Here is a 14,104-nt window from a genome sequence, read left to right on the forward strand (position 1 = left end):
TCCATTCTAATTTTGCACACTTCCTTTGTTTTCAGTTCCACTGTTCTCCTGTCAACATCTCTGGATATTTCTTCTTTCACCAACAAACAAACAAACAAATCATATTTAAATATGGATTTTCCCAAATATTTCCATGTATTTCCTTCCCAGACATCTACATTGCAGAGTCCACATTTACGTATACATATTTCTGCTCGTGTACATAATAGCAGGGAGGCTCATATTTGATAGAATCTGACCCACTGAGAAGCTGTTGGGGTCTGGGACAGAGCAACACAGGATGCTGTCTTCTACTGAGTCAGACCACTGGTCCATCCAGCTCAGTATTGACTGCACGAGCTGGCAGCAGCTCTCCAAGGTTTCAGGCAGGGGTCTTTCCCAGCCCTACCTGGAGATGCTGCCAGGGTCAGGGATTGAACCTGGGACCTTGAGCATGTCAAGCCCAACCACTGTGCCGTGGACCATGCATCCCAACACAAATTTTGGCAATTGAGGATTTCAGAGACATCCCTAGCGTAGACTAGCCCCAAGATCAGCGTGGTGAAGTGGTTAGAGCGCTGGACTAGGACCAGGGAGACCCGAGTTCAAATCCCCATTCAGCCATGAAACTAGCTGGGTGACTCTGGGCCAGTCCCTTCTCTCTCAGCCTAACCTATTTCGCAGGGTTGTTGTGAAAGAGAAACTCGAGTATGTAGTACACCGCTCTGGGCTCCTTGGAGGAAGAGCGGGATATAAATGTAATAATAACAACAACAACAACAACAACCACATTCCTAACAAGCACCATATGAGGTTTTAAGTTATATACAACCTAAAGAAACCAACAGCGCAGGATGACTGCATCTGCCACTGAGTCTGCTGATTATCACGTTCGCTTTGCCACTGTTGAAATACGAAAATGGGTGAGAGTAACTCTTATTAGATTTTTTTTTTAAGGACACCTGTATGGCAGAGATTCAAAAAGATAAATGAGTCTGGACTTGATATGAGAAATCTCCATTAAGTCCCAAATTAAATCTCCTCTTCTGGGTAATCTCAGCTTGGCGTTTCCTGTTTCACATTTCAAATTGCATCGCTGCTGTCTGAATCCAGCAGTTTGGATTTAACCACCTGGAATCCTAGAAAGAGAGAGGCGGAAGGCATCCTAAGGGATGTAGTGAGCATAGCCGCCTGCCCTCAAGTGGATGACCCACTCTGGAAAGCAGGAATTCCTTCCTTTGGGTATGGTTGGACTACATCTCCCATCACTCCCAGCCACAATGGCAGACGGGAGTTGCGGTCCAACCGCAGAACTGGGAAACCCTGCTCCCAAGAATTCAGGATGGAAGGCAGTCCCTAAGAGGCCAAGGAATGAACCTGAGACCTTCTGCATGCGAGCAGACCCTCTTCCTTTGAACAACAGCCCCATCCCTAAGGGCAGGCCTCCTCAACTTTGGCCCCCCCAGCTGTTTTTGGACGACAACTCCCATCATCCCCAGCCACAGTGGCCAATAGCCAGGGATTATGGGAGTTGTTGGCCAACATCTGCAGGAGGGCCAAAACTGAGCAGCCCTTCCCAAAAAGGAATGTCCTACAGTGCTCTCTAGGGAGGTGCACGAAACACGATTTGGAAGCCAAATCGTACCACATCCCTTTACTTGTTTATTTTTATTTCTTACATTTATATCCCGCTTTTCCTCCAAGGAGCCCAGAGCGCTATACATGGTTATGTTTGTCCTCACAACAACCCTGTGAGGTAGGTTAGGCTGAGAGAGAAGTGACTGGCCCAGAGTCACCCGGTGAGTTTCATGGCTGAATGGGGATTTGAACTCAGGTCTCCCCAGTCCTAGGGTTATTATGAGTGCTAACCACACGGGCTGCAACACACTTTACAGGGAGATTCTACATCCCCTTTAACATGGAGGAGAGCAGGTCCATACCTGCCCCTCTGGCACTTGCTGCTTCTTCCTTAAGTGTGACACTCCCCGCAGGGATCAGCACGTGCCAGCAGCACTCACCTTCCCCAGCTGCCCCTGTGTGATGCCACATGGTTCTCCTAACCTGGCTGGGCACTCCTCCGGCCCAGATTTCAATTGTGCGAATGAGGAGAACTGGTCTTGGGAGGAGAGCTGGTCTTGCGATAGCAAACATGAATTGGCCTCTTTGCTAAGCAGGGCCCACCCTGGTTTGCATTTGAATGGGAGACTGCATGTTTGAGCACTGAAAGACATTTTCTTTAGGGGATGGGGCCATAACTCAGTGATTAGAGCATCTTCAGGTTTGCATCTTCAGATTTGAAGTTCCCTCCCTGGCAGCATCTCCAAGATAGGGCTGAGGGAGGCTCCTGCCTGTAACCTTGGAGAAGCTGCTGCCAGTCTGTGTAGTCAGTACTGAGCTAGATGGACCAATGGTCTGACTCAGTATACAGCAGCTTCCTATGCTCCTACTTTATAGCAAATCTTAGATGTACTACTGAGAAGCAGAATGTGTGGAAAGCAGTTAAGCTGTATTTCTTTTTTAGCATGCAAGATGCCTCGAGAGTCCTCCTTAGTCATTCAGTGACAATTCTCATTTGTCTTCTCTCTGTGGATGTTACCAGGGTCCAACAGTTGACCTGGAACTCCAGCATAATCTACAGCTGATTGAAGTAGCAGTCTTTGAAACTTGGGGACATGAAGTGAATCACTCATCCCTGGCTTGCTGTTTTGCTTTAAATAATCCAGCCTTGGTTCTTCCACTCCAGTAACAATGGAGCTCAGAAATTCTAGGCTTTAGTGTGAAATAAAGTTTACCTCTTCCTAGTGGTGTGATGGGATGAAGGGATTTAGGAAAAATAACGTACTGATCTTTCTGTGTCCTTAAAAAAAACACCTGTGTGCCTAACTCCTGCAGAGCAGGTAAAATGCTTCTGTTCTGTCTGGACTGACTTAAGCTGATGCAGGAGCATGCAGCTTTTACAAGCTTTGATGATATCTTCACCAGGCAGAACAGAAAGCTAACTAGCAGAATCTCAGATATGTAGCCGAAAACTATGGTGTATAGTTGAAAGCTGAACATGAGCGGAATCTCAGATATATAACTAGGTGATACCAGCTGAAGCCAGCTGAGAGTGAGGGCAATGCTTATTGCATTACAAGGAGCTGGACAGAAAGGGACGGCGCACCAGCAATGCTTATTCCTCTTTCTCGGAATGGACTTCATGACTACATTACTTCATGACAATGTCTGAACCCTGATGAGAATGGGAGCTATGCTGTCTAGCCTCAGTTTAACACATTTGGATTGAAGCATATTGTGGACCATTCCTTCCAGTGAATATGGTTTGGAGAAATCCAAACCACTCCGTGTTGACAGGAATGGGACAACATGTGAGGAGAGGGAGCTATCTAACATGCAAAGAGAAGCAGCAACAGATCGTAGGCAAAGTGTGCTGAATCAGCAGGCTAAAGAGTCAAGCTAAAGAGTTTAACAAGGAGCTGGACAGAAAGGGACGGCGCACCAGCATCCTTTTCTGCACAGTAGCCTAATGGTGCAGCAGGGAAGTAACTTGCCTAGGGAGCAAGAGGTTGCTGGTTCAAATCCCCGCTGGTATGTTTCCCAGAATATGGGAAATTCCTATATCAGGCAGCAGCGATACAGGAAGGTGCTGAAAGGCATCATCATCTCATACTGATGGTAATGTTAAACCCCTCCTGTATTCCACCAAAGACAACCACAGGGTTGTGTGTTCACCAGGAGTCAACACTGACTCAATGGCACAACTTTACCTTTAACCCTCCAGATGCCTCTGGGAATCCCACAGGGCAAGAGGTGAGGGCATGCCCTCTCTCCTGCTGTTGCTCCTGCTGTGTTGAGGCTCAACAGTCTGAGCATCTTCCAGAAGAACTCCTAAGACTTCCCAAGATTGACTTCAGAACAGCCCCGCTGGATCAGGCTAAAGAGACCCATCTAATCCAGCATCTTGTTTCACACAGTGGCCCACCAGATGCCCCTGAGAAGCCCACAGGAAAGAGATGGGCATTCCCTCTCTGCTGCTGTTGCTCCCCTGCAACTGGTATTCAGAGGCGTCCTGCCTCATGATGGCCTATAGCCATCAAGCCTAGCAGCCACAGATAGACCTGAGATTGGTTCTCACAATTTATTTATTTATTTATTTATTTATTTTGCATTCCTATCCTGCTCTTCCCCCAAGAAGCCCAGAGCAGTGTACATGGTTATTTTGATCCTCACAACAACCCTGTGAGGTAGGTTAGGCTGTTAATTAAGTGACTGGCCCAGAGACACCCAGTGATTTCCATGGCTGAATGGGGATTTGAACTCAGGTCTCCCCAGTCCTAGTCCAGCATTCTAACCACTGCACTACACAATCATCAATTGGGTAGGAGAAGACTCTCCTACCCAAGTTCGGGAGTTGGGCACGCTACCATCTCCCAATCATCTGTGATTAAAAAGCAAGGTAGGAAGGCGAGGATGTGATTGTCTTCTAAGGAGCAACTGGATTGGACAGCTTTCTGTCCTGTTAAAGAGCTGGGTATAAATCAGGCTGCTCTCAGCTTTTGCCCTCCTGTAGATCTTGGCCTACAGCTCCCATAATTCCTGGTTATTGGCCACTGTGGCTGGGGGTTATGGGAGTTGCAGTCCAAAGAACAGCTGGGAAGCCCAAGGGCAGAAGGCCTCAGTTGAGCAGGACTGGTATAGGACAGAGCCATCCATCCAGCTGCTGCTTTGCAGACAATCACATTCTCCCACTCCTACTTTGCTTTTCACTCACAGACAATCAGAAATCAGCAACACACACAGCTCCTGATCTTGGGTAGGAGGCATCTCAATTAATGATTGTGAGAACAGCCCTCTGTTCTCCACGACGTTCTTCAGAGGCTCTGCTCTGTGCCCCAACCCAATGAGGTGAGGCGGGTGGCTGCTGGGGAGAGGGCCTTATCAGTGGTGGCACCCCGACAATGGAATTGCCTCTCCATGGAGTTCTCCACACAGCAGGCTTTACCGTGAGTTTTCGGCAAGGCTTTACTGCGAAGTCGAAGTTGTCCCAGAAAACCAGTGCCAAAAGTGGACTTTTTTACCCTAGATATAAATTGGACTGCGCTCTAGTGCGCAGTGAAAAACCAAAATTGTGTGTGAAGTGATCCCCAATAGCTCACAGGGACTTTGGGGTAGCCTCCACCTGAGATACCAGGGTGAGGCCTGGGTCCAGGAGTACTCCCAAGCTGCACACCTGCTCTTTCTGGGGGAGTGTAACCCCTTCCAGCACAGGAAGATCTAACTCATCCCTCAGATTCTGAGCCCCTACAATGAGCGCCTCCATCTCGCTCAGATTCAGTCGCAATTTGTTATCCCTCATCCAGCCCATTACTGTCTATAGGCAGGCATTAAGGGAATGAACACCATTTCCTGATGAAGATGAAGATGAAAAGGAGAAGTAGATTTGGGTGTCATCAGCATACTGATAGCACCCAGCATCAAACTCCTGATGACCTCACCCAGCGGTTTCATGTAGATATTAAAAAGCATTGGTGACAGAACGGAGCCCTTTAGACACCAGGTGAAGGCCTTTCTGTTCACCCAGGCTTTTAAAAATTGATTTGAATTCTTAAAAAACATGTTTTGTATTGTATTTTGTATTTTCTGTGTTATATTGCAATTTGTTCGTTTTCTATTATGTGCTTTAATTGGTTGTTTATATGTCGTGTTGTTGTGTGCAGCCCAGAGAACAGTCTGTTTTGGGATGGCCATATAAATAAAGATGTGGTGGTGGTGGAGGAGGAGGAGGAGGAGGAGGAGGAGGAGGAGGAGGAGGAGGAGGAGGAGGAGGAGGAAGAAGAAGAAGAAGAAGAAGAAGAAGAAGAAGAAGAAGAAGAAGAAGAAGAAGAAGAAGAAGAAGAAGAAGAAGAAGAAATTTGCCTAAGCACCTTTAAAGATGTCCAAGATGGTGAACATCACCATATCTCAGGGCAGAGAATTCCATAACTGAATTATCCACTGCATGAAAAGACTGCTTCCTTTTGTCAGCCCTAAATTTCCTGGGAATCCATTCCATGGGATGACCCCTGGCTCTATTGTTGTGGATCATCTGAGGAAATGGCTCACCAGGAAATATAGCAGTTTCTAGATTCTCTAGCAATTCCTATTTATCTTCTGCGACCAACTCCCAGGTCAAATGAAGTGTTTAAGATCACTTCTACTCTGGCTTTGAGTTCCAGAGCCAAAAACTCTAGAGGGGAAAAAAAAAATCTGAATTACAGAGGGAAGGGGCGATAAACCCTCTCTCAATCCATTCACATATTAAAAAACCTTCCTCCCTTTTCTCTTTCCTCTGGGCAATTTTTCTGTGGAAGATTGATGGACAAGGACTAGTTGATATGCAGAGGACGGGGTGGCCAAGGAGAGGCCAACAGGCAGCTGCGGGCTACATTTCCTTCCCTCATGTAAGAAAAGATGTCTTGATAGCACAGAGTGTGGCTTGATGAGGTGGGTTATCTGCTCTATTCCTCTGCCTGGAAATAAAATGATTTGGAGAATACCTACCAATCCCCCCCAACACCCTGGCCAAGTTAACTTTTTATTGGTTTTCAACCCGTGAGACTCCTTGTCTATATATTTATTGGGCAGGAATAAAGCCCATTAAAGTTAATGAATTTCCAAGAGTGTGGGGAGTTCGTTCTGCAAGGGTTAGCAAAGGATCAAGAAGGCATGATGTTAAGAAAATGCTTATGTTTCCATCTTTTTTTAAAATTTAAAAATAGCAATTGTGAGGAAGTCCAATCCAGGTTGGGAGCATGGTGCAATGTTTTCCTGACAAAAATTGCCCTTCAAGCTACACCAGAAGGGAAGCTGCTCAGGATAGGACTGTAGATCAGTGGTAGAGCATCTGTTTTGCATGCAGAAGGTCCTAGGTTCAATCCTGGGCATCTCCAGGTAGGATTGGGAGACACTTCTGTATTGGAGATGAGGCCATAGCTCAGTGGAATAGCATCCGCTTTGCCTGCAGATGGTCCCAAGTTCAAACCTCTGAACCACAAAACATAAGAGATACTGGATAGAAGACAATAGATCATAGCTCATTGGAAGAGCATCTGCTTTGTGTGCAGAAGGTCCCAGGTTCGATCCCTGGCATCTCCAAGTAGGGCTGGCAAAGACCCTCACCTGAAACCCTGGTCAGTTGCTGTAGACAACCCTGAGCTAGAATGGACCTGTGGTTCTCCTCAGAAGGAGGCAGCCACATATATTGGGGATGGGGCTGCTGCAGCCCAGTGGTAGACTATCTGCTTTGCATGCAGAAGGCCCCCGGTTCAATCCTTGGAATCTCCAGATATGGCTGGGAAAGACTCCTGTATTGGGGATGGGGCCGTAGCTCAGTCATAGAGCTTCTGCTCTGCATGGAGAAGGTCCCAGGTTCAGTCCCTGGTATCCCCAGCTAAGGCTGGGAAAGACTCCTGCATGAACCCTTGGAGAACGAAACCTTGGAGAATGACAGTGTAGACCAGGGCTGTTCAACTTCGGCCCTCCTGCAAACGTTGGCCTACAATTCCCATAATCCCTGGATCTTGGCCACTGTGGCTAGGGATTATGGGAGTTGTAGTTCAAAAACGGCTGGGGGGCCTAAGTTGAGCAGGCCTGGTTTAGACAATCCTGAGCTAGGTGGACCAATGATTTGGTCCATGGGAAGCTACCTTAGACCAAGGCAGACTGTTAGTCCATCTAGCTCAGTATTGGCTGTGTCTCCTCCAGGTTCCAAGCAGGAGTCATTCCCAGCCCTTCCATTGCCAGGGACTGAACCTGGGACTTTCTGTATGCAAAGCAGATGCTCTGCCTCTGAACAACATCCCTACAGCAAGGATAATTGTATCCACACAGTTCATACCAGCATGGAGCACATCAGGTCTCTCCCTCTGTACTAGCTTTTAATCTGAAGATCAGATGACTGTTATATTAGTTTACATTCTCAGTCTTTCCCTCACTCTTCCAATGGCTTGGACGATGGGGCAGGAGGGAATTTAACTTCATAAATACAATGACAGAAAGCTTAGTGATAGGTCTCTAGTGAACACTTCTCAACCCTCCGCCCAGGAACGCTCATTTTCAGCAACGATCACAATTAGTTCTTCCTAGTATTTATAATTGAAGACAGATGGAAATTACAGGGCAGAGAATGGGTGTGTGTGTGTGTGTGTGTGTGTGTGTGTGTGTGTGTATCTCTTCCACAAGAGAATATCGGGAAAGTCCCACATTATAGCAGATATAAGAAGCACAGGAGTTCTGAGCAGTGAAGCCAAGTTTATTGAAGTTGCCCCCAGTATAAGGGGCAGCTGGTAACCTTTCAGAGTTGAAGCCTCTGGAAATTAAATTGGTAGGACAAGATATTGCCCAAAAAACCAACCAAAAAACAACAACACCCATCATCAAATTGGCAGGAGGAGTCAAAATACAAGTTCGATGGGTCTTTAACACTCCAAAAGGGGACCAATTTCTCCCAATCCTTTTCCGTTAAAAATGTCACCTTATCCTGCAGTTTCTTGACCTTCCAATTGCTGATAATTTCAGCATGAGAATTACATCCCAGATCTTCCTACACCATTCATCCATAAGATGGCCATTTTCAGGTTGCCCAGTTCTTTGCTATCGGCATATTTGGCCAGTAGATTACTCTAAAAGCTTATTTCTTTTTTAAAAAACACTGATGTATTGGGATTGGTCAGTAGACATACTCACAGATCCAAAGATAGGAGGTCTCCAGAGGCAGACATGATCATCCACTGCATTTTGCCCTACAATTTTTGAACCAATTTACATATTCTCCCAATGTGTATATATATAAAGGCCGCATTCGCACATAACGGGAAACCGGAGTTGAAAGACCCTGAGGTTGAATTTCTTGTACATCTGAATGGTTGCAACTGTGGTTCCATCAGAAAAGTGACCCAAAGTTTCCCTTCTCAAACTCCAATTTGAACCCTCGGGTTGTTGTAGTGAGTTTTGCTGCTCCTACCTGAAGTTTGTGTCTGGCAGCATTACATCCGAAGGCAGAACTGGAGTTACTGCGAGCTGTAACTGGAGTCATTCATTCATTCATTCATTTATGTATTTAACATATTTTTATATCATCCAAAACTCACATCTCTGGGTGGTTTACATAAAAAAATTGACAGCTAAAACAAGGTGGTCCATCGAAGAGATGGGTGGCTTTGTTTTAATTAAAACAAATAAATGACAACAGAGAAATTAAAACCTTGGTTGCAATAAATGACAGCAAAAAGTTAACACATTACAACAATTTACAATTTTAAAATAATATTTTAGAACAATGTTAAAGTTATTAAAACGGTATTTAATTAAATGCCTGGGTGAGCAGATGTGTCTTTAAAGGTTTTGTTAAAATTGTCAGAGATGGGGAGGCTCTTATTTCAGCAAGGAGTGTATTCCAAAGCTTTGGGGCAGAAATGGAGAAGGTCCATCCCTGAGTAGCCACCAGATGAGCCAGACAAGTTGAGGGACGAAGCTTCTCCCTCGCTCCAGCTGTGATTGGCTGCTGGGGCTGTCCTTCATGCCAGAAGGAAGCTCGCACAGCCAGTTCCCTCTCCTCTCCGCAGTCTCTGAGACTGCAATTTTGAATAGCATTAGCAATAGCAATAGCACTTACATTTATATACCGCTCTATAGCCGGAGCTCTCTAAGCGGTTTACAATTATTTAGCATATTGCCCCCCAACATTCTGGGTACTCATTTTACTGACCTCGGAAGGATGGAAGGCTGAGTCAACCTTGAGCCCCTGGTCAGGATCGAACGTGCAACCTTCTGGTTACAGGGCGGCAGTTTTACCACTGCGCCACCAGGGGCTCTTCAAAGCAAATTGCGGGGTGGGTGGGGTGGGACTATGGATCCATCCAACCGCAAGTCCATTCCCTGTTATGGGCAAATGCGGCCAGCACCTGTGTAATGGCCCCTCAACCTTTGCTGCTGCAGGATACAATTATTATTATTTACTGGTAACAGTATTCCCCTTAGAGTACCTTTACTGAAGGATATTATTCTCTCAGATTGTGGCATTAGCTATCATCACCACCTAGTCACAGAGTGTTCTTCATTTCAGTGGCTGGTGTGCTTTAATAGTGCTCAGTTTCCCAGGGCAGTAAAGAGAGCAGCAAATGAATTTTGCTACTGTTTTTAGAAGGTCATGGGGGCACAGGGTGGCAAAACTGATGAATCAATTCCTGTGAGCTTTCAGATGCTTGTGAAGGATCCCCTTGCCTTGCTCCCTGTTAACTGGGCAAAGAGGCACCGTTACAAAGGAGTAGCCTTCTTATATTTAGCCAGGGGAGAGCAGCCCTTGCTGTTCATCCCAGCATAACGTCTCTTCGGTGGTGATCACTGGTGTCTGCTGGGAGAGACCCCGCCTGCAGTCTTAGAGAAGCTGCTGCCAGTTTGTGTAGACAATACCGAGCTAGATGGACCAATGGTCTGACTCAGTACTGTATTTACCCATATACAAGATGGGTCTGGATTTAAGATGATCTCCATTAAAAAATACAGGTTAAATACAGGTTATACCTGTATGTATATTATGGGCTGATGGCACAGCTGGGAAGCAACCTGCCTAGAGAGCAGGAGGCTGTTGGTTCGAATCCCCGCTAGTGTGTTTCCCAGAATATGGGGAACTCCTATATCGCGCAGCAGGAAAGGAAAAGTTGTGCACCCTAATTTCTAACATAAAAGAACTTGGGGGGAAGTGAGTCATGGAGGTGCAGTTTCCCAGGGCAGTAAAGAGAGCAGCAAATAAATAAACTTCGTATGTTTCCCCTGTGTGCTTATTAGATTGTGAACTCTTTGGCAGCAGGGAGCCATAGCTTTTGCTAGGTAAACAAAAACATTTTTTGTTGAAACATGGTAAATGAATGAATGAATGAATGAATAGTGGTGATGATAATGTTAATAATATCCAGGCCTTTACATGATTGTTCTATTGCTGCTTCTGTGTGTTTTTATCCGTGTATAGTTTTTATGTTTGTATTTTATAGATTTTAAATTAGATTTGTTTCACATTTTTAGCTAAATGTTTTTATTGCCATTTTTATTGTATGGTTTTTTTTTTAACTTTTGCAAACTGCCTTGGGATTGTTTTTAATGAAAGGCGGTATATAAATTTAACAATAAATAAATACATAAAAATAAAATAATAATCGCTTCCCCCCTCCTAATTTGAACGTTCCCCAACTTTCTTTTTTGGGGAACTATTATAATTTTAAATGTTCCAATGTAGCCTGCCTCAAGGATCCCCAGACCAAACAGCAGGGCAGAAATGTTTCCAGCATGGCAAAACAATCAACTGTATTGTCTAGTGCCATTTCGTAGAGTGCTAAGGGGGAAAATGTATATACCTAATGTTTTAAATAAGATAATAATAGGGGAGGAGAGCTGGTCTTGTGGTAGGAAGCATGAGTTGTTCCCCTTTCTAAGCAGGATCTGTCCTGGTTTACATTTGAATGGGAGACTACATGTGCGAGCACTGTAAGATATCCCCCTTAGGGGATGGGGCCGCTCTGGAAAGAGCACCTGCCTGCTTGCTTGCTGAAAGTTGCAAGTTCCCTCCTGGGCATCTCTAGATGGGGCTCGGAGAATCGCCTGCCTGTAGCCTTGGAGAAGCCGCTACCAGTCTGTAGACCATACTGAACTATGTGGACCAATGATCTGATTCAGTATAAAGTAGCTTCCTATGAGTCTATGTTCCTGAGATGTGAATACTTCAAAACAGAAGCCAAGGAAGATTTCACAGCATCATAAAACAGTCAGCAGTCAGGCTGTTGGGATGTGCAAGTTGTGGTCGCTGGCTTTTGATTTGCTGGTGTCCTTTTTCATCCCATTGTTTGGTCAGTTTCCATGGGCAGTTACGGCTGGATCTGTTGTTCATTGTATATGTTGATCTTCCCCTTTCATCACAAACTTTGAGTTATTTATATTCAAACAGTGGCCGCTGTTTGCAAGTAAATTGGTCAATTTTATCCCCAGCATAAATTTCTCTATAAAAACAATATTTAAAGAAGAAAACCTACACCAAAATCAATGCAAGTCAGAAGCTGTTGCTGAAAGGGAAAGCTCATAGATAAACTTGCTTTTGTATAGACTGAGCAGTCTATACAAAAGCAAGTTTATCTATGAGCTTTCCCTTTCAGCAACAGCTTCTGACTTCTGATCTTTACATTTAATTTCTAACCAGGGATGGGACACACTTCGTCCCCTGGAATCCGTTAACGAGGTTCCATTAAGCAGAATGTTTATTCATGTTGCCCCAGTTAAAAGCAGCTCTTGACAGCGGTCAGCATTACTCTGAAAATGTTTCAACCGGCCACCCAACTCTTCGATGGACCACCTCATTTTAAGAGACTTTACAGGATATGTATGATATTTGCAGAGGGCTATAAACAGGTTTCCTTGAAAGACGTCTTCTAGCAACTGGCAACACATTGGCGTCACATCCAAGTTGATGGATTTGCTGCCCACAGCAATTCTCACGGCTTGAAAAGGAAGAGCAATTTCAGACAATGATAAGCACTCAGAAAGGATGGCAACACATCAGGAAGGCAACACATTTAAGAATTCCTCTCTCTCCCCTGAGGGCTGTTCAGGTCTCTAGAGTAGCGTTTTTCCTCACAAGAGAACTCTTTCAGTAGGAATTTATGAGCTGGTCTTGGGAGGAAGGCTGGTCCTGTAGGAGGAAGCATGAATTGTCCCATTTGCTAAGCAGGGTCCACCCTGGTTTGCATTTGGATGGGAAACAAGATGTGAGTGCTGTAAGATATTCCCATTAGGATATGGTGTTGCTCTGGGAAGAGCGCCCTGCCTGCTTGCATGCAGAAGGTTCTAAGTTCCCCCCCTGGTATCTCCAAGATAGGGCTGGGAGAGACTCCTACCTGCAACCTTGGAGAAGCTGCTGCCAATCTGTTTAGACAATACTGAGCTCAATGGACCAGTGATTACTGACTACTGACTCAGTAGAAGGCAGCTCCTGATGTTCCTATGAGAAACATCTGGACACCGTCTGTGGTTGGAAGCCCTGTGTGCTGCAAAAGATTCTGGGATCTGTTTAAGGTAAGGGTTCCAAACAGTGGCCCTTCTGCATATGTTGGCCTACAACTCTCATCATCCTTGGCTGCTGGCCATTGTGACTGGGGATGATGGGAGTTGTGGTCCATCAAGAGCAGGAAGAACTCACCAAGGACATGCCACATATTGGAAGGTGCCATGTTAAAGACCAAGTACCAGCGGAAGTCCATATAAAGCAATAGCAAGTGTTTCCAGGAGGGAATATGATTTCTGAAATAAGAAGCCACTGATGAAGACAACCTTGTTGAAACATGTCTGGCTAAGATTTACAAGAATACTGTCATACTTGGCTATTGGCTACACTGGCTGCCAATAGGTTTCTGGGCAAAATACAAAGTGCTGATTATAACCTATTGTAGCAGATTTAACTCAGCCTTTTTCTCAAAGCAAACCCACATGAGGGGAAGAAAAATGTCGAATCATCCCCTCTCTTGCGTTCACTCACTAAGGCTGTTCCTTTAAATGTAAACCATTCTGTTAGTAGCTCAATCGTTGCCACCACCCACACTTTTTAACAGAGTTTATCACCCTCCTTGTGTGGGCAAAATTCCAGGAAAACTATCCTTCTCTTTACCAATGGAAAAGTACAAAAACCTCTCCACGTGCAGCTTCCACGTGGTGAGAAAATGCAGGGGAATACTGCTCCTACATATGGAAGTTCTACATATTCATCATGTTGAACAGTCATTGACAGATCTGTCCTCCGCCTGTGACCCCCACCCCCACATCTTGTACATGTGAGTGATACACTCTAAAGGCAACAAAAACCAGTGAACTGGGGTCAAAATGAAAAAATCAGCCCTTTATCAAAGGATTCGAACCCAAGATGCTCATTTCCTGAAAAGCTCTGCTGGCTGGCTTCAGAACTCATTTGGAACCTGAACTTTCTTCCACGTATGAAATGCAGGGGAAACTGCGATCTGAGAAGAACCTCATAGCGAAAATCTAATTAGTGGTGACATTTGACTAGATAGGTACACTTCCTTTAATTAAAACCAACCGAAATGGAATTATC

Source organism: Hemicordylus capensis, chromosome 15, assembly GCF_027244095.1.
Source record: "Hemicordylus capensis ecotype Gifberg chromosome 15, rHemCap1.1.pri, whole genome shotgun sequence".
Taxonomy (NCBI): Eukaryota; Metazoa; Chordata; class Lepidosauria; order Squamata; family Cordylidae; genus Hemicordylus; species Hemicordylus capensis.